Source organism: Staurois parvus, unplaced genomic scaffold (assembly GCF_062004578.1).
Source record: "Staurois parvus isolate SC_StPar_1 unplaced genomic scaffold, SC_StPar_1.0 ptg001302l, whole genome shotgun sequence".
Taxonomy (NCBI): Eukaryota; Metazoa; Chordata; class Amphibia; order Anura; family Ranidae; genus Staurois; species Staurois parvus.
The window spans coordinates 1437674-1460043 of NW_028319098.1; positions in this window are offsets into that span (position 1 = coordinate 1437674).

A 22370-nucleotide genomic window follows, 5' to 3' on the forward strand; every position below is an offset into this window, starting at 1 on the left:
CCTGACCCTGTTCCTGCCCTGCCATTGGTAACCTGCCGAGGTCCTGACTTCTTTGCGGTCCATGCTGGTTTCGGCGCCATTTTTAAAAAACTCTCTGCATTGTTGAACACTGACGGCTGCATCTCTGCTCATCCTGCACAACCAGGATCCATCTTCACATCACTGGCAGACTGAGGTCTTACCAAAGGCATTCCTTTACCATTCTATTATCCTTCTTACATTTGTGAGTAATTTTTAAAATCTCTTGTTACCAATACATTTTTAACCCTCTACACTGAGATTGGCGCCCCCTTGTGTCCGATTTACTTTAACGAATGACAGCTCCTTCTCGGTAATATAAAGTAAATGTTAAAAAAATCGGGAAATTACATTCAAAGTCATAAATGACAGTTAGTGCCCCCTCACTTTATATACTGCTCCTCTCCTGCCCCTTTCTTGCACACACTGCCCCCCACAAAGAGGGCCTACCACTTATATGCTAACACATAAGGGGGCTATTAGTCCCCTATGTCAGAAGTGGGCAACTGTGGCCCTCCAGCTGTAGTAGAACTACAAGTCCCATGAGGCATTGCAAAACTGACAGTTACAAGCATGACTCCCAAAGGCAGAGGCATGATAGGACTTGTAGTTTACTGACAGCTGGAGGGCCACAGTTGCCCACCCCTGCCCTATGTGATAGAAATAAAATCATAAGTTAAAAAAAAATAAACACTTAAAAGGATACTTGAAAAATAAATAAATAAATAAATAAATAAAAAAAGCATACATTAAAAAAATGTCAATTGTGCTACCCATTTTACATATCACTGTGCATGTCAGTGTGAAAGCAATCATTTTATCACCACAGCTCATGGGTAATGCTAAACTGATGACCTGTAGGGGCATTTAAATCCTCACCTATGGAAAATATAGGATATTGACTTTTTTCTGCTGTTGCACACAATTTTAATGCTTGACATGCTGGGTATCTATTTACTCGGTGCAACTTCATCTTTTATATTTGCCCAAAATTTATTGTGTTTGTGTGCCCTAAAATTAACTTTAGTGTGTTTTTACTGAAATTTTGCATTTTATAAACTGTCGCACTAATATCATGTGGCATACAAATTGGAACTACCACAAATGTATTATTTAGGGTGTCTGTTTTCAGAAAATATATCATGTTTGCGGAATTTAAGTCATCTTTAGGCTTAAAATTATTTTTCAATAATGTTAACCAAAAATGTTACAACATTAAAAAAATGGCTCTGGGACTCAAGTGGATGTAAAAAACCGATGTAAAAACTGATGAAAAACTGATGTAAAATCATGACTGAATTGCTGAAAAAAATGTAACGCCCGTGTGAAAGGACCCAAATTAATTTGCTGTTTTCATCATAATTTAAATGAATGTGACTCATGCATTACCAGTGACAGCCCTGACTTAAGAGGCAAAAGGTCTTAGCAATCCCTTAGATCCAGAAGGGGTCATTGGGAAAATACCTAGTATAAGATGGGAAAATATACATCAAAATCTGGAAAGGTCCAAAGCACCATTAAAATGGGACTATTTAGGTGGAAATTCTCTCAAAGAAACATTACAACTTTTATTATATTAAAAACATAGCCTTTATTTGTAACAAAATATGAGGTGAGTGGGCCCAGCTTTTAAAAGATTTGGGTTACCAAGAACTCCATAAAAAAAAATACAACACACAAAAAACAGAAATATATCACAACCCCTCTGACAATTTTCATCCACTGTTTGTAAACAAATATTTTTGGACATTTCCAGATTTTGATGTATAATGCATACAAAGAATGTGGTGGGTCATACCAATGTATGCCTCCAACATTTGGTACATAAAAACTGGGAAAATCAAATCCAGAGATGAGACTGCTTACAAGGATTGCAGGGAACAAGATCCATCAAATGTACAAGGTGCAAAAATTTTACAGCCGACTGACCTCAGAGTTCCCTATAGATCCACCAATCTAAAAAGTACATACAGGTCTGAAAAAGTTGAGGCCACAGTATTGTCTGTTCTTATTCAGGAAGAGAATAACATGAACTGATATTTGTAGGTCAAAATGTTTGTCAAGAAAAGACAGGGTTGGGGAGATACAAACATCTTGAGCACAATCATCCAGAAAGTCACAGACTCTAGTGAGAAGGAGTGAAAGTAAAAGTGGGATGGTTTTAGCATAGTATGGGCCCCTACCATCCCAGGAAATTGGAGATCCATGCTGTGAGGAACACTTTAGAATATGGCAGGATGTATGGTTCAGAGTGGGAACAACAGTAGGGAGCCCTAACAGCTATACTGTAAGGAGGTGGTTTCCTTGGGACCCAAAGAGACAGCCAAGAAGAGTCAACTAATTATAGTTGGGAAAATGTTCTAAACAGAAGGCTCTGAGATAATAAATGTGTAATAAACATGAAGTACACTCTGAATCTCCTTGGGGTAGAACAGTATTACTCGATGAAGATTGTTATTATTCTGTGTTATCTGCAGATCTCTTGCATTGAGGTTCACAGAATGAGAAACAGGAGGTGTGCACATTCCACTGTAATGTGTATGATGAAATAGACACTTTCCCTCAAATGACAATTGAGTAACTTGTTCTTTACATTATCTTCTTGATTTAGCCAAAGGGCCCTATCTACATGAGCATACAACACTGCCATGCGAGACACCAACTTAGATGCATCTAAGGGGCCAGCACAACTAAAGTAAAAGGCCTCAGACATTTTCTGGACCCAAAGTCTATAAATGTAAAGGTCCCATCAACCAGTGTGATGAGATGTCAGTCAGGGTGAAGAACTGGAAGACCCACACAAGTTAGGAACCATATGTCAAAAAATGTCCTATCAAAGAGGAAATTCTTCTTTACCTTTTTGGAAGGAAGCTATGATTGCACTGGAAATGTCCAGCCCTCGCAGAGGGGCCTCAAGCACTTTGAGACATTAGATCCCATTAGATCCCAGTGTATATTGAATGTCTGAAAGCAAAATGTTCCATTAATTATGCAAAGGAAAGTCACAATTTGATATAAGTGGCCTGGTAGACATAGTGCAGATCGCAGGCCCCATACTTTTTTTTTCTTGGTTTTTACCTCAATTTTCCCTTTAAAATCAATACCAAACTCAAAGGTTCTTTTTTGTGTCTGGTGTCTTCCTTAAAATTCATGCCAGACCTTACCAGGGCCTGGTATAAATTATGGGGAAGCCCATTTTTTTTGCATGGGGGTTCCCATTAACTTCTATATCAGACCCTCATCTAGGGCCTTCTATAGAAGAAGGGAATCTCTCAACATATAAACAAAGCAGATGAGGATAGTTTAATCTATTTCCTTCTTTTTTTTTTTTAGCAGGCTTGGTCTTGGAATGTGCTCATTTGTGGATTGTGTGGGTTTCTGTGGGCTGTTGAGCTCTATTCTATAGTGGTTCTGTTGGGATAAATTACTATTAACACCCAGATTACTTGTAAAACATGATGCCAGTCATCTATCTATTCATAAGTTTCCATCTGTCAAAGGCTGCTGGGAAATCAACACTTCTTAAAGTGTTTATCTCCTGGGACCCTTAGAAGATTCTTCTGCTGAGCTCACATCACTGTAGATACAGTGGTATCCTACTGTAGGAGACAGTAGTGAGGTGAGGTTAGGTGAGGAGAGCTGTGGGGAATGTAGGACACTAAAGAAAGTAGTGATTTCCCTCCACACTTCAGGGGAAAAGAATGCTGTTTGCCGCCTCAGGCAATGGGAAAGGTATTTCTTGCCTTATTTTACAGGTAAGAGTGGCTTATTAATAGTTTTATTAAAAGGTCACTTTAATAAAGGAACAATATTCACTGTGGCCAGTATTCAGTTGGCACCAGGGCATTACAGTGGTCATGATTTAGAAATACTAAATGCATTATTTACTTAGATTAGTTTTTTTGGGTGTACATTGTATGCTAGTCCTTAAGTAGTTAAAAATTATATGATTTAAACATTTAATAAAAGGGACATCCATGAGTGGTTTTGCATAGCATTCTGGGATTTCTATTATGAGAGACTACAACGTTAGTTTCCTTTTAACATCATCTCTTATCATACAGAGCATTTTTTTAGCAGCTACGACAAGCCTGGTCAGCATGTAGAAAGTAGTCTAGAGCCACATTTGCTGCCCTGATATATCAAATATTAATTTGCTAAATTTTTAAATAAACCTAATTAAAAAATAGAATACATAAATATTCACAACATTTTATACAAATCCTTTTCCTTTTTCAAAGCTAAATTCTGACATATATAAAACATAATTTAAACCAGTTATGTTTACTTAAAATAGTCATTTAAGGTATTTTTTTTATAAAACAAACACAAATACCAGAATCTTTCCTCATAAAAGCTCCCATATTATAAATAGTGATAAGCCAAACACCCCTGTTCAAACACCCAAACTCAATGCAAGTCTATGGGAACAGCCCAAAGAACACCCTTACTGTTTGTGTGTTTGAACATCAAGGCCATCTCTAATTATAAATATTTAAATCATTGATTCTAGTGCAGGATCCAAGTTGCCATTGTAGTACACATTACATAGGCATAGTCCATTATTCACTATCAGAAAACTTGCCCTGAGAAATGCTTTGCAACCATCATTGAAGTGTATGCATTCCGAGGGGAAATGATGCAATGGGACTGCAGGAGATCAGCACCACCTTGATAATTGTTTATTATGCACAGTCTATTAGTAAACCAGATGTCATACGTTACATCTAATTTAACTGCAGTCCCTTACCTGGCTGAGTTGTCTTGAACGGGTGCCTGGGTCACCCGAACTTTGTCAGGGAAAACAGTTTTTTTGTGTATTTAGCTGTTTTCTTGGAGTTTGGTTGAATTTATAGCACATTCTATATGACTCAGATGTTTAAGAAAATCACTGGTATGTTTTTTTTCAAAATCTTCCAGTAACACATGGCTATGAATTGTCATTATAAAATAAATGAAGCAGGCACTATAATATTGTGAAAGCATTTAAAATAATTGAAATAAAATTAAGTTGACTAAGTTAATGGAAAAGATCAATTTTCACGGTTTGATAGGAAAAAGCAACTTAGTTTGCTGAACAGAAATTCTACTAAGCTTATGCACAACAAGAGAGTTAATTCTTTAATCCTTTTATCAAACTAAAACAAAGCCTTGCTTACAAAGTTTCACATGGAAAATGTAAACAACCATTTCTATTAAGAAAGCAATATACTAGCATTTTAAAACTAGATGCAGCATAATGTAATGGAACATACTGTATATATTTCATTAAATATGATTGTATTATATTTGTACTACATCACATTATGCTATGTAATATTTTATTATATTATACATTATATCCTATCTAATGGTCCCCCATGTTACACATTTTCACTAAAGTTTTATTTATTAGCACTATTTTAGCACAGTATGGTTTTTGAATTGCATTAAAACTTCTTTATTGGAAGATTTGTCCTCGACAGTCGCCACTTGTTCTGGTGACAATTCTAAGATTTTGTTTTCCCCTAACTTTCTGCTTCAGACAGTTGGAAAGGTTTGGTAGATCCCAAGGCATGTGCCCCAAGTCTTCTGATTGCCCCAAGTTGCCTTTGTGATATTGAGCCAATACATTCTATGCATTATACAGTTTTGGAACATTATATAATTTATCCATTTTTCAATAAATATTTTATTTATTTTGTAATCATAATGCAGTATTAAACGTTTGTTTACCAATTCATTTTATTTAGTTAAAACATTAGTCTTACATTTGATTGAAAGTAATCTCAATGGTATCCTACCAGCCCCTCAGCATTTTAAAGCAGAACTAAGATCCCTCAATCAACATTAACTATTTAAATCCTTATGTTTCTAGCATTAGTAAATAGATAGAAAGGCATATTATATTTACATATTTTAAACTTGTTTTGAGCATTTCTTCAGTTGCTTCCTGGTTTCTGGCCCAAGCCAAATTGGTGTCATATATTCCACGAGTCTTTAAAACATTTTTTCATTCATCTGGAGGAATGGAGGATGGGCTTTCTCAGCTAAGCACTCCCTCCTGTCTGCATGCCAGAGCTAAGGGTGCAGATGGATTTCAGGAAGTAAATGCTACATAAATCATTTGCCCTTATTCAAAATGGCCATGGCATGACTTCTTTTATTTTCTTTTTTAGGCTTTCTGTCTGCTATTACCATCTGGGGATCCAGCCAGTAAGTCTGTTGTTTTGCAAAAGCTCTCCTGCAAAATGTATCAATTACAGAAATTGGACAAACTATTTAAATTTAGGGGTGCTTACAATGATCACCTTTTAATCATATATGTAAAGCTTGTATCCCAAAAGAAAAAAAACTGTTTGTTGTAACAGCATATAAAGTATTAGCAGGAGCTTAGCTTTAATTTGTTAGTGCATTTAAATCTGCTAGAACATTTACCACTCCCCTCCCCCCAGACTGACAATGCTGCTGTCCAAAGTAGCCCCCTGTGCTCATTCATCTACAGTGGGGGCACTCTAATACAGGGGGAGTGTTACTAGCCAGATCAGCAGGTGAAAATAGAGGGAAAAAAGCCCAAAAAAAAGAAAACAGATGTAGTCACCACATCTAATGATTGGTAAGCTGCAATATATTATATTATTATATATGTTCTACTTTAATCTGTGTGCCCAAAGATTCCCCTGGTCTATGAGGATTCTAAAAACACCCCTGAAAGCATGGGCGTAGTATGAGGGGTCGCAGGGGTTGCAATCATGACCCCGTGCTTGGGTCTGGGGGCCCGCGGCTCCCTGCTGTCATCTTACATGCTGCATTTTTCCTTCACAAAATCCCAGAGACAGAATCTAGGTCTGATCCACTTTGTGTCTCGCAGGGCTCCAGCCGAGCTCTGCAATCCAGTCCCAAGCTTCCAGTTTGCCTTCTCCCCAGACCCACAGTCCACACTCCTTCCCCGCTCCCATTGGCTAGGAAGAAGCCATGTGTGCCTGAGACTCCTGAATGGAGTGGAGGATCATGAGGAGCAGCTTGGGACAGGAAGGTGTCCTGCGAGTGTGCTGAGAACGGCGGGGGGACAGTAATCTGCACAACGAACACAGAGCAAGCCAGGATGAGAGTGCCACCTGGGAGAGACAGACACTGTTCTCTAAGGTCACTCATTTAAGGAGGATTTTCTGTACCTCCCCACCCTGGGGTGTCCGCTCATGTAGAACAACAGGCGCACTGCCCCCTACAGCATCTGGCCTGCAACACAGAAAAGGTTTTTTAATCCCTTAACACCTCCTGAGGGGCTCCAGGGGCCCCAGATTTTATGTTTTCAATTTGAGCAGCATGGGGGAACAAAGTCATAGCATTGGTGGGGGGAGGGGGGGCATGTCATGGCCAGGATGGTGGGGGGAGGGGGCTATGTCATTATCAGGATGGTGGGGGGAGGGAGTCATATCATTATCAGGACAGTGGGGGGAGGGGGCATGTCATTAGCAGGATGGTGGGAGGCATGGTGGGAGCCAGGATGGTGAGGGAAGGGGGGCATGTCATCACTAGGATGGTGGAGGGAGAGGGGGACATGTCATTACTAGGACAGTGGGGGGGAGGGGGAGACATGTCATGTATAAGTACTAGGAGGAGGGAACCTATCATTACCTGGAGGTGGGGACATCTGTCATTACTTGGAGGGGGAGTGCATGTGTCTCACTAGGAGGGGGAAAAACATCTGTTAATACTTTGGTGGGTGGAGGAATTGTATTTGTTACAACGGGGGGGGGGGGGGGTAGAGAACATGTCATTACCAGGAGGGAGGGAGAAGAGTTGCCAACCACCCATAAATTTACAGACAGTTTGTAAAAATCTGCCAATTTTTACTATCCATAAATGTCCGGGAATAGAAACCACTGCCTGTAAAAAAAAAAAAACAAAGAAAAAAACATATGGCCACCTTCCAGCTTCACAACTGCGCATGCACAGTTCTGAAAGGTAGTGAAAATATGCTTGGGTTTGAATTACCTTCTCAAAATGTAAGTAAATCTCTGAAGCACTTGCCACTTAGCCACTTGGAGTACCTTGGCTCGTGATGGGAGTATCTTGGCACACAGTGGAAGCGGCGTGTTGTAGTGGGGTGCCCCAGGTCAACTTCTGAATCGGGGCCCACAAGTTTCAAGTAATGCCTCTGCCTGAAAGACAGCAATAAAAACCTACAATAATGAAGCCAGCATGCCAGATGTCAGTTTAGACTGGACTTTTGAGAACCTTATGGCCCCTTTTTAAAGAAACAGATATAACAAGCATATGAAATGTTAGCAAAATTTACATACATACCTTTTCCATCCAATGATGAAATCCACCTGAGACTACCTCTCCTGTCTCATGCCGCACATGATAACATAAAAGACAATGTATTTGCATACCTTACTTGTACCATTTGTACAATATTAAGGTAGATAATGGTGAGACGTTCTTTTAGGTGTGCCTTCCGTAAACCAGGATTTCAGACACCTACAAAATATGTATATGTTTCATTTTATATTACAATTCATTTCTAGTTAACATACTTCAGCTGCATGCTGAGCCTACAGATGTATTCTACATGTCAATTTTTATTTCAATTATCAGCATGACCTTCACCATGTACTTTTATTTCTTTCTCTATAAAGCAGAAATAATTCCTGTCCTGATATGGTTGCACAACTAACAGTCATAGGAGAACAAAATATAAGGAAAGAATAATGCTTATTTATGTAACCAGCTGCTTAGAAATAATGGCGTGAACTTGCAGTACTTGAACTCTTTGAAACACATTTTGAAAAGAAAGCATAGATGTATAATTATTTAAATATTCATGCTCTGTTCAAGAGAACAGACGTAAGAAAGAACCTGGATTATCTGGCAGAAAGAATCATAAATCCAGGGGGAGTGACATGGGAGCTCGGCATAGTTTTATAATGGTCAATAATTTTCATGTTTAAAAAGTACATTCCCAAAAGTTCATTCAAGCCATTGAATGGCAGCAAATAGTAAAACTGATACATCTCCATCCTATTAATATTTTATATCACCTTTAACTCTAACTGCCTGCAGACCAGCTACTTCCCAAATGTTTAATAATTCACTTTTTCCTTACCAGGAGTACATCTGTAAAGTATTAAAAGCCCGAGGCAAAGTACAAACATCATGTAATCCCAAGACTTCAGTGGACAAAAATGAAAGATGGTAAATTGCATGGCAAGTGTATCGAAATGTCACACAGAGCTTCTCATTAATTTTCAGCATCAAAAAAATATTGTAGACAACTAAAAGTTTAACTAGAGATGAGTTATCATGCTAAGTGGGCTGCTTCTAATAGGCTTGGTTCTTTAAATATTGATGCTGACCTGTCACTGACAAACAACAGTAAATTAAAACAATACTTAATAGGTACTGCATCAAATTGATACAGTATATGAAACAAGTTACTGACAGAATCAGGCACCCATCTGTTCTTATATGATATATGAAGTACAATTCAACATATTAGCAAATCAACAACCAGCAAGCTTGGTTCTTTTCTGGAGTTTTTTTGGAATGCCCAGATTTTCTGATGCCAAAGACACCAGGTCTAAAAGTGCATCCAGCAATCAGTCACTTACATGACATATCACAAGTAGCTGTGTGTAGCAATCATAACGACTACCTCATTATAAATAGTGTTGTTGTAACAAACCAAAAAACTTTTACTGTCTTAAATCCAGGCAAAAAGCTAAATGCATAATTCAAATTTTTGTTACTAGAGGATCTGTAGCATTGTTCAGCTTGTTATATGACCCAGGCACCCCAGCTGGTTCCTGGACTTCTCTCCAATCCAGGGGCGGACTGACCATTTGGAAACGCGGGCACTGCCCAAGGGCCCGGGGTCAGTAGGGGGCCCCATGAGATGCCCCTGGTACCTTTTTCATAGGCTTTTTTGAGTTTGGGCAAGGACACAGGGGCCCCATGATCTCCTCTTGCCTGGGGGCCCCATGAGTTGTCAGTCTGCCCCTGCTCCAATCTATACTTCAGTTAAATCCTAATTCCAGATTAATACAAAAAATCCCCACAACATGTTAAAATAAATATTCTCTTGCTGCAACTTTACCCCAATGCCAGTGCTGTCCCTCCCAAACTCACCACTGTGTAATCCAATGCCAGACTTCTTCTGACTTCCAACACCATTCAACCAACGTCATGTGATGATGTGATGCTTCTCTGTACAGTGCTCAGGAGTCAATCACCAACAGAGCAGGAAGAGGACCCATGATTTCATGCAACCATAAAGAAGACACCTGAATAAAGTATGTATACATATATTTTCTTTTTAAAATAAGGGTGCAGGGATACTCCAGACTGGGAAAGAAGCTGGGAGTTAAGTTTTAAGAAACACAAGTTGGTCCAGGATCCTTTTCTCTTTGCCAGTAAGTATCTCCTTATTATACAACCACTGGCAAAAAGTATGGAATCGCCACTCTTGGAAAATGTTCATTCAATTGTTTAATTGTGTAGAAAAAAAAAACAAATCACATACATGCCTCAAAACAGTTTTCATTTAACATTCCAACCTTCTGGCTTTAAAACACTTAAAAAAATAAAAAAGAAAGAAAACTTTAGGCAGTTGCAACTGTTTTTGTAGATCAAGGAAAAAAATATGGAATCACTCAATTCTGAGAAAAATATTATGGAATCATAAAAAAAACACTACAGTACACCACTAGTACTTTGTTGCACCACCTCTGGCTTTTATAACAGGTTGAATTCTCTGAGGCATGGATTTAACTATCAACAAACAGTATTATTCATCAATCCGGCTCCAACTTTCTCTTATTGCAGTTGCCAGATCAGCTTTGCAGGTCGGAGTCTTGTCATGGACCATTTTCTTTAATTTCCACCATAGATTTTCAATTGGATTGAGGTCCAGACTATTTGCAGGCCATGCCATTGGCATTATATGTCTTTCTTGAAGGAAAGTTTTCACGGCTTTTGCCCTATGGCAAGATGCATTATCACCCTGAAAAATTATGTCATCATCACCAAACATCCTTTCAACTAATGGAATAAGAAAAGTATATCATCAATGATTGTGGAGAATTGTATGTTTTCTTCAGGCAGTCGTCTTTATACATTTCATTGGAACGGCACCAAGCAAAAGTTCCAGCATCATCACCCTGCCCAATGCAGATTCATCACTGAATATCAATTTCATCCAGTCATCCACAGTCTATGATTGCTTTTCTTTAGCCCACTGTAACCTTGTCTTATCTGTTTAGGTATTAATGATGGTTTATGTTTGACTTTTCTGTATGTAAATTCCAATTCCTTTAGGCGATGTCTTACAGTTCAGTCACAGACATTGACTCCAGTTTCTACCTATTTGTTCCTCATTTGTTTTGTTGTGCATTTTCTGCTTTCAAGGCATATTGCTTTAGGTTTTCTATCTTGTCGCTTTGATATCTTCCTTGGTCTACTAGTATACGTCCCTTTTACAACCTTCCTATTTGATTTGTGCTTGGTCCAGATTTTAGACACAGCTGACTGGGAACAACCAACATCTTTTGCAACATTCTGTGATGATTTACCTTTTAGAAAAAGTTTTATAACCCTCTCCTTCTTTCCAACTGACATCTCTAATGTTAGAGCCATGATTCATGGCAGGTTGGTGCAACAACTCACCAAGGTGTGCAATCACTCTTTTTTGACTGCAGACTAATTAGCAGATGTAATCTGATGCAAATGTTTGTTTTAGAACTGCAAAGTGCATGGTGATTCCATAATATTATCTTCAGATTTGAGTGATTCCATATTTTTTTCCTCTGCTTGATCTGAAAAACCAGTTGCAAGGACTACAGTTTTCTTTCTTTTTTATTTTTTTAAGTGTTTCTTACAGCCAGAAGACTGGGATGGTAAACGAAAATAGTGTTGAGACATGTCTGTGATTGTTTTTTTTTCTACACAATTAAACAATTGCATGAACATTTTCCAAGAGTGGTGATGCCATACTTTTTGCCAGGGGTTGTAGAGTGACAGCATTGTTTTTTAGCGTGATTGGCTCAAAGTACTGACCCTTCCTTTCTCAGAGTGCTGCTATCCAGAGAATTTAATCAAGCTGATAATAAAACAAATGTAGATACTTATGCTTTATCTGTGTAAAATTACATTTATTGAGCTTAATTAAAGCAGAAGTAAAGTTCTCAGCCTCATGGCAGCTTTTGTCCTTAATGAGCAAGTATGCTCAACTTTTTTTGGATATTGTGGTACACATATTTTCTAAATTGCCCCCCTCCAGTGCTGCAATGCTTGTATTCTCCCTCTGCCATTGGTGCTTCCATCTACTTCCCTTCTTTTACTGCATTTAGGAGTCTTTGGCCATCTTGATTGGCCAGGATGAAGTAACTCTTGTGAAAGGCCAAATGAGTTAGACCTCTTTCACTCCTGCAACACTCATCTGAAAAGTGGTCCAAGGTGCATTGCTTTTCAGTTGGCGGTAGAGCAGTTGCAGCCAGGCATTCATATTGCCTCCTCTTGAATGCTCTTTTTTTTCTGACAATCAAACTGGGATTTTCTCTGAAAATGCCATTCCTCAACTGCGAGTAAAGCATCGGACGATGACCAGAGGAGAGGTACTGTCACTTTAACAGGTAGCTACTCTTACTAAAGGAAGAAATAACAGCAAATACTGTAGGGTATAACCCAGGCTGGCAGAGTCAGCATTTCTTTACCCTGTGTCATGATTTATAGAATATATTAATTTCCCAATGCAACAAGTGACTAGTGCACATGGTTAACCCAATTCCTTCAGAAAGCAAGCAAAACTGAATATGTACTTGCTTAATATGTTGATAACATTTCATATTTTGTTGAAGAATATTAACAAATAAATTGACAGGAAAAAGTGAGCTGACCCTTTTGCAGATTAAGGAGTGTGATTAATTGTCACACATATACAGTAGGCATACCAAAAAGGGGATTATAGGGTAGAGTGTATGTAGGTGCAGCACAGTTGCACAGTAGCATTTATATCTTGCAGGAATGGGTTCCTTGGTTTGATCACTATCTGCAGGGCATTTGCATGTTCTAATTGTGCTTGTCTGGGTGTACTCTGGTTTCCACACACACTTAAAAACATGCTGGTAGCTTAACTGGCTACTGCCTACATTAGACCTATTATGTGCAGGTCTAAAAAGCCCAACTGCAACCTTTAAAAATCCCAAAACTGTAGACCCTAGTAAAACTCTGTTGAGTGCCTAATGCAGCTCTGGCATGCATTTCTAGCATGGAGCCTAAGAAAAGTATGGTTAGAAATGCATCAAAGATTGCAATGTGGTTATAGTAGGAGATATGAGGAGGTACTTTATGAGTATCATAAAAAGGCTGCTACTCTGTTATACTGACTTAGTAAAATAGAATGCTGAATAACACATGAAGACATCCCCAAATATCATCAATTGTGCAACAGCAAAAAAAGGATTTTTCACTCTGCTGCGGTAATGCTCGTGTTACCCCAACACTCAATGCAATGCAGTGCAGTGCAATATATAGCAAAGCACTAATGTGTTTGCTGAGTCGCTGCCAGCTCCTGCCAAGCTGACCAAGGACACCTCATATCATCTTAGTTTGACACATTCTCCTTGCCTGAAGCCCACCTCTAGTAATAAAGCAATGTCCACATGTACAGCTTTCTAATAGGTTTTACTGTAGCAGAAACATAATATCAGTTCTGTGCATTCTGACCATCACCTCCATAACTTCAAGTCAAACACCAATAATTCACCACAGTGTAAATGCATACAATCAAGACAGTCCAGCCATGGGTGGGTTCTCTCACAGAGTCTCCATGGTCTATCTGAAAGGATTCACTTCCTCAGGCTACAGGCCTACATGTCGTATACCAAGGGTAGCCTATTCGCATCATTCTTCAGCCCTAGACTCCTCCCAGTACAATTGTAAGGGAATTCCTGTGAAACGGCTGGCTAATAGAAATGCGCATGTGCACAAAAATATCCGCAGAGTAGTGACCAGACGTGTGCATGCGCACTTAAATGCACGATCGTGCACAAGCACGTACACATGCACACGCACAGCGAATCTTGGCACCAGATGAACTATTTAAAGGATGCCTCTGTCTGTGCTTAGTGCTGACTGGTCTTTGGCTGTTTTCCTGTGTCCTGATGTGTTCCTGTATGATCCCCTTGTTTACTCGGCTTGTTCCTGACCTGACTTCTGATTCCTCTCCTGCCTTGATGCTCGTTCCTGACCCTGGCTCTGTTCCTGACTTCGGCTTGCTTATGATTTGGTACCTCGCTGTCCACTCGTTGATGACCCTGGCTATTCCTGTGACATTGCTCTTGTCTCCGATCCCAGCTTCCTGTCCTGCTCAAGTGCATGCCTGGCTGTCTACTGTACCAGCTCTGCACACCATAAGCTATTTCTGCTTCAAGTCTGCTGGGAGATCTGACACGCCACTCATCCTGATCCAATTGTGCAAGCGGAGTTCCGAAACATCACTACTGTTCCTGAACAGATGGTTCGCCAGTCTCCTAAGGACTCCAGCTGCAAGCTCTTCAGGCAACACCTGCTGGCACTCTCGTTCCCCTGGTCCCTAGGCATCCTCTGTTCCACTTCAAGAGGGGTCAGGGCTAGTGACACAAGTGAGGTCAACCTCGTCATTTCATTCTCCTATCAGGTATGTGACAACAATAATGTGAATGGACCCTAAAGTTGTTGTAAAGGTGTAGCGTTTTTTGTACCTTAATACATTCACTGCATTAAAGTAAAAACCTTTCCATGATCAGCTCCTCCCCACACACACTTTAATATTTACCTGAATACTATCTCAATCAAGCACTGTGTCTGAAAGCACTCTCTCTCTCTCCTGACAGGACTCAGAGGCACTGGCGGGGGACCCCTGGAGAGGAGGTTCAGGGCCACTCCGTGCAATAGAATTGGCAAGTAAGTATAACATGTTTTTTATTGTAGAAAAAAAAATGAACCATTACAATCACATAAAGATATGTGCTGCTAAATACTTTCTCATTTGTAATGTTTTTAAAGATTTTTAGGTTACATAGTTACATAGTTAGTCTAGCTTAAAAAAAGTCCATCCAGTTCAACCATTAAAAAAGAGGAAGGCACAAAAAACCCAGCAAAGCATGATCCAATTTGCTCCTGCAGGGAATAAAATTCCTTCCTGATCCCCCTAGAGGCAATCGAATATTCCCTGGATCAACTTTACCTATAAATATTAGTATCCAGTTATATTCTGTGTATCTAACAAAGAATCCAGGCTTTTATTAAAGCAATCCACTGAGCTGACTAGAACCAACCCTTGAAAGAGTCTATTCCACATTGTCACAGCTCTCACTGTGAAGAAACCTTTCCGTGTTTGGAGATTAAATTTCTTTTCCTCCAGACTTAAAGAGTGCCCCTTGTCCTCTGTGATGACCTCAGGGTGAATAGCTCTACACCAAGTTCACTATATGAACCACTGATGTATTTATACATGTTGATCATATCCCCCCTTAATCTCCTCTTCTCAAGAGAGACTAAATTCAGTTCCTCTAATCTTTCCTCATAGCTGAGCTCCTCCATGCCTCTTATCAGTTTGGTTGCCCTTCTCTGTACTTTCTCCAGTTCCCCAATGTTCTTTTTGTGAATTGATGCCCAAAACTGAACTGCATTTTCCAGATGAAGTCTTACTAATGATTTGTACAGGGGTAATATGATATCTCTCTCTCTGGAGTCTATACCTCTTTTAATACAAGAGAGGATTTTGCTCACTTTCGAAACCCCAGCTTGGCATTGCATGCCATTATTACGCTTGTGATCTACCAGGACTCCCAGATCCTTCTCCACCATTGGTCCCCCAATTGTACTCCCCCCCCCCAGTATGTTTGATGCATGCATATTCTTAGCCAGCAAGTGCGTAACCATTTATCAACATTAAACCTCATTTGCCACATAGTTCCTGTTGGCACTTTCTCCCTTTCTCTCTTACTTACTGTCCTGGTGACAGTGGGGGGGGGGGGGTTTAACGAGTGAAAAGAGTAGTGCAAGCACAATGCCTACACCACTCCTTTAAACATAAAAAAATGGAGCTGATGCTGTTCCTAATTAACAAAAGGTGCAAAAGTACCTTTGTAAATTGGAAGTAGTCAATCAGATCTCTGTTCTACAACGTCTTTGACAGGCAACACAAAGATGGAGAGTTGGATCTGCATGTTTCAGTCTCTCTGACTGATCCCCCTGCTCAGCTGACTCAGGAGGGAGGAGGAGGGTTGTTAACTCTGCAGGCTCAGCTATCTGCCATCCAGCATCCACAGATTGATCCTCTGTGAGGGCGGTCTCCAGACCAGACTTCAGAACAGTATCCTTTACCAAATAATCCTTTAGAAATCTTCTTAAGGCCATCTGCCAAGCTCCTGCTCCTACAACTGATCATTTGAATCTCCCTTCCTATGCTTTGGAAGCTTCTTTCAGGGACAGGGGAAGCAATCAAACTCTCAGCTCAAGAATCCCTGATCAGACCAAAACAATCAATCCCTGCTCCACTCACTTTAGTGTAAGTAAAAACTAAATTTACCTATCAGCCTAGCTACAAGGGTGCTACATGAACAGAATTTTTTTGGAGAGACATTTTAATACTTGAGGTAGGAATAAAATATGTTTTTGTTTTGAATTTGCTAAAGGCTAGGATAATCCTAAATAAAAAGGTATGCGCTAATAACAAACTTATACAAAGGTGTATATCATCATCCAAAAAACATTAGTGTTTTAAATAAATAATTATAGTGTCCAAACATAAATTAGTGTCCAAAAAATATATATATATCTTCAGTGACTTGAATCAATTGTGAAAAATCCACCACCAAAGGAGATTAAATGAACTCACCAAGGGGCGGCCCCTTGATGACGTCGGTGTGACGAAACCGGTTGGGCGTAGCCTACTCGATGTGGACGTTAGAGAGCCTTGTTGTTCTGTGCTGTATGGGAGAGATCCGCGGTGAGCGTTAACTGTATCTCAACCCTTTTTTTGCGATTGAAGCTGGTGTCTGTTGGACACCTTGTTTGTGAGTTTCCTTATACCTTTTTTATTAAAAAGATAAATGAAAAAAACGTATTGCACCATTATGTTCTCTTTTTTGTCCCTGAGTGTACTGCATGCTCTCATGGAGGTATGAGAAAGAGTGGAGAAGTTCATCATAAGAGCTTGGGCTGCAAAGTTGTTTGTCTGTGATTATTATTATCTGGAAGTATCTGAAACATCACCATATCTATTTGGACATCGGGTTCATTGCTCCCAGAGCACAAGCGCTGTTGCTGGTTTATAATCTGACCAGCCATTAGCTCTGGTGAGTTAATTTAATCTCCGTTGGTGGTGGATTTTTCACAATTGATTCAAGTCACTGAAGATATATATATATTTTTTGAACACTAATTTATGTTTGGACACTATAATTATTTATTTAAAACACTAATGTTTTTTGGATGATGATATACACCTTTGTATAAGTTTGTTATTAGCGCATACCTTTTTATTTAGGATTATTGTTGCCAAAATTTATTTTGGGTGGGATATGCTGCTGACATTTTGGTGTTTTTTGTAAGTGGCGCTTTTTTCTTTTTTAATTTGGTAAAGGCTAGGATAGTCTACCCAAAATACAATGCTACAGTAAATAATTTCCTGCATTCGGACTGTGAAGGTGGTGGCTTTACAGCCCACTCCTATTTGATCCTGTGGGGTTGATTTACTAAACCTGGAGAGTGCAAAACCTGCTATAGCTGTTCATGGTATCCAGTCAGCTTCTAACTTCAGCTTAGTCAATTAAACTTTGATAAAAAAAAAATGGAAGCTGATTGGTTTCTATGCTTGGTTTCTATCCATATGTTGCACACCCCAGTATTAGTAAATCAAACCCTGTATGTCCATCCTGAAAAGACTTTTGCCCAATAGTAAGCAAGCAAAAGTTGAAGTGGACTAAGTGGATGTTTGGCTTGTGTTTTGTGATGCCAAGAACCACTTTGGGTGGTTCTTGGCATCACACTCTTTGCAGTGGTTTCCTGCAAAACAAAGACCCACTGTAGACTCCGCATCTAATTTTAATCTGTCTGTTTTTGGGTCCTGTCCTCTGTTAGGTAAATACAACTTTTTGGTCACTAAAACAGGAATACCACATTTTTATCCAGAAAGATTTCCTTTATGTCCAATGTACTGGCAGAAGCACTCCCCCAAGCTTCCCCAAAAAATTATATGTGATAAGCAACTGAAAGATTTTCATGACTGTCTCCAAAGGGTCTTGACAGTTTTTGGATTCAGTTTTTTCCATTTCCTTTTCTCTCTCTCATTTTATTTTTTGAAACGTAATGAGCATTCAAAAAGACAGGCACTGAGTTACTTTTAGAAGCTTTTAGAAGTCGTTATTTTTCAACAAGCTTCCTGGCATGAAAGCACTACAGCTATTGAGTTATTTTGTAACTGCTTTCATTGCAAAAAGAATATATTAAATCAGCTTGTGCTAAACATTTATAATTGGTTATATTCACCCTACTGTTTGCAAATAAAATGGAGATGAAAACTGGAGCAATTTATGGCCCGTCTCATGTGAACAAAAAAAATTAAATTCAGTGGAATCACAATATGTGCCATTCGTCATATTACTATGGAATAATGTCTACAGTCTATTCACATTATTCCTCTAATGACTTCACGGTAGTAGCCAGTTCAACTGCAGTTCTGCTGCTGAATTTATTAACGCTTACTGCAAAATGTAAACTTTAATAGTTTGTTCCTACAGAATTTAATTCTCTAACTCTGAAATGGCTCCTGTAAAATATATTTAATCTTTTATATTGCAGCAACAAACAGGTTCAAAGTATAACAACTGCAATAACCAAATAACATATGTACAAACACATGCTTCCAGTGTGCCCTGTGAAAAGAACCTTATTGTGACTAGAAAGATAAGAAACTGTATGTTCCTATCACTTCACCGCATATATTGTAAAAATATTTTCAAAATTTGAATTAAAAAATTCTGTACATTTACTCAACAGTGTTAACTAGAGATGAGCGAATTATTCAAAAATTCGATTCGGCTGATTCGCCGAATTTGCGGGAGAAATTCGATTTGATGCGAATTTATTCGCTGCGAATTTAACTTATTAAAAGGGTTTCTAGGCTTCAGAGAGCCTTTATATTAGTGCAGAACACTGTACCTTTAATTTAAATGCCCTTGGAGTCTGCTGGGGAAGAGAAATAATACTGTCAGTCAGTATGACATGCAGATGAGTGCCGTCGATCTTAGAATCACCGCACACTTCACTCATTTGGGCAGTCACGGGGCACGACGAAGAAGAAGAAGAAGAATGAAAAGAAGAAGAAGAATGAAAAGAAGAAGAAGAAGAATGAAAAGAAGAATGAAAAGAAGAAGAATGAAAAGAAGAAGAAGAAGAAGAATGAAAAGAAGAAGAAGAATGAAAAGAAGAATGAAAAGAAGAATGAGAAGAATGAAAAGAAGAATGAAAAGAAGAATGAGAAGAAGAATGAAAAGAAGAATGAAAAGAAGAAGAAGAAGAATGAAAAGAAGAAGAAGAATGAAAAGAACAAGAAGAAGAAGAATGAAAAGAAGAAGAAGAAGAATGAAAAGAAGAATGAGAAGAAGAATGAAAAGAAGAATGAAAAGAAGAATGAGAAGAATGAAAAGAAGAATGAGAAGAATGAAAAGCAGAAGAATGAAAAGAAGAAGAAGAATGAAAAGAAGAAGAAGAAGAATGAAAAGAAGAAGAAGAAGAATGAAAAGAAGAATGAAAAGAAGAAGAATGAAAAGAAGAAGAAGAAGAATGAAAAGAAGAATGAAAAGAAGAAGAAGAATAATGAAAAGAAGAAGAAGAAGAATGAAAAGAAGAATGAGAAGAAGAATGAAAAGAAGAATGAAAAGAAGAAGAAGAAGAATGAAAAGAAGAATGAAAAGAAGAATGAGAAGAATGAAAAGAAGAATGAAAAGAAGAAGAAGAAGAATGAAAAGAAGAAGAAGAAGAATGAAAAGAAGAATGAGAAGAATGAAGAAGAAGAATGAAAAGAAGAAGAAGAAGAATGAAAAGAAGAAGAAGAATGAAAAGAAGAAGAAGAAGAATGAAAAGAAGAATGAAAAGAAGAAGAAGAAGAATGAAAAGAAGAATGAAAAGAAGAAGAAGAATAATGAAAAGAAGAAGAAGAAGAATGAAAAGAAGAATGAGAAGAAGAATGAAAAGAAGAATGAAAAGAAGAAGAAGAAGAAGAATGAAAAGAAGAATGAGAAGAATGAAAAGAAGAATGAAAAGAAGAAGAAGAAGAATGAAAAGAAGAAGAAGAAGAATGAAAAGAAGAATGAGAAGAAGAATGAAAAGAAGAATGAAAAGAAGAAGAAGAAGAATGAAAAGAAGAAGAAGAAGAATGAAAAGAAGAATGAAAAGAAGAAGAAGAAGAAAGAAGAAGAAGAATGAAAAGAAGAATGAAAAGAAGAAGAAGAATGAAAAGAAGAAGAAGAAGAATGAAAAGAAGAAGAAGAAGAATGAAAAGAAGAATGAAAAGAAGAAGAAGAATGAAAAGAAGAAGAAGAAGAATGAAAAGAAGAAGAAGAATGAAAAGAAGAAGAAGAATGAAAAGAAGAAGAATTCCAGTACAGCAAAAAGTGTATCTGCAGAGAGCTCCGCTATTTCTGACAGTTCTCTGACAGTTCCTTCACATTTACAGCGGTTGAAACATTGTATCTATTTATTTCCGAATAAAAACATCTGTATCCTAAATGGAAACAAATAGATACAATGTTTCAACCGCTGTAAATGTGAAGGAACTGTCAGAGAACTGTCAGAAATAGCAGAGCTCTCTGCAGTGACACTTTTTGCCGGCTGATCGGGGAAAATTCGATTCGTGCATCCGAAGTTTGCTAAAATTTCGGATTCGGTGCGAATCGAATTTTTCCTAATATTCGAAACGAATTCCACTTCGCCAAGTTCGATTCGCTCATCTCTAGTGTTAACAAAGGCAAGGTAAAATAGGAATGTAAAGACAGAAAAAAACACACACACAAACACTATACATATGTGAATAATCTGTTAAGGGGGACTTGTCAATCATCAGACGTGGAGAAATGGTGTTGTGCAACCTATATTAGAAATCATTCAAAAGAAAGTATACAAACACAGATCTTAGCGAATAAGTAAAGGCCCGTCAGGGATGATGAACACAAAAATGTACAATGGTACACAGTGAGTGCAGAGGCAGATGTTAGTACAGTGGTGAATGAAGTGGGGTTTGTGGGAGAGCTGGTAAGAGTGGGGGGGAATTGGGGGTCAGGTTCAGTAGTGAGAATGGGGATTGGTATTCAGGTGTGGTGTGGAGGGGGTGAGGAGGTGTCAGCTACAGTGGTGAGAAAGTGTATGTTGTAAAGTGCTGTGTAAACTGTTGTCACTATATAAATCCTGTATTATAATAATAAAGTGGGTGAGCTGACATGAAGGAGCAGTGGTGGGGAGGTTTCTTGCATAGCGATGAGAAGGGGGGGTTCAGGCAAAGTGATAACAAGGGAGGGGCTGAAGTGGTGGTGGTGGTGGTGGGGGTAGGTTGCAAGAGCAATGGTAAGTGGTGCCTTCACAGGGAGCTACCATTTGTAACTCCAGATTCAGTCTTTACTCCCAACAGTAGAGGTCAGGTGGGGGGGGTTTGTGGTTGTGGTAGTGTAGGTTACAGTATATTAGTATATGTATGAAGTTTCTTTCATCTGCCATGTTGCCTGAACAAATTTTATTTTTTTTTCTCTGTTCTAGTAAAACTGTACTTTCCCAAACTTGAAAGATAAGGTAGCTATGTGCAACCAACTAAGTAGTGTTTACCAGTTTGTTTGATGGCCATTGTAAGATCGGTCTTCATGTCTGAATACTATTAGAAAAATGCCAACAGGGGTATGCTAGACCCTATCACCAAACCAACCATAACCTAAAACATGATTTTTATTAAATAACTATAAAACCCATGATATAGGAAATAGAAGAAAGCCACAAAAAAACTGCCAGGTGTGTGACCTTATAAGTCAATGTAGGACTGGAGCATACATCCAAAATAATAATGTACAGTATATACACAACTGACTTCGTTATAGGGAGATTAAAACAATATCTCAACAGCAGATATACTTTTGTCTGTTGTTGATCACTCTTATTGACTAAGCAGAAATGTGTATAGAGTAGGGTCAGTATCCGGACCACATCCAGCTATCCACAAGCATGGACCAGTACTGAGGGTCACTGTGACTACTTAGATGCTTGACTGCCTGCTTAAAATCAAATATACTACAGTGTCCATTCTAGTCTAATGAAAATACTTTTCTAACATATCACTCGAC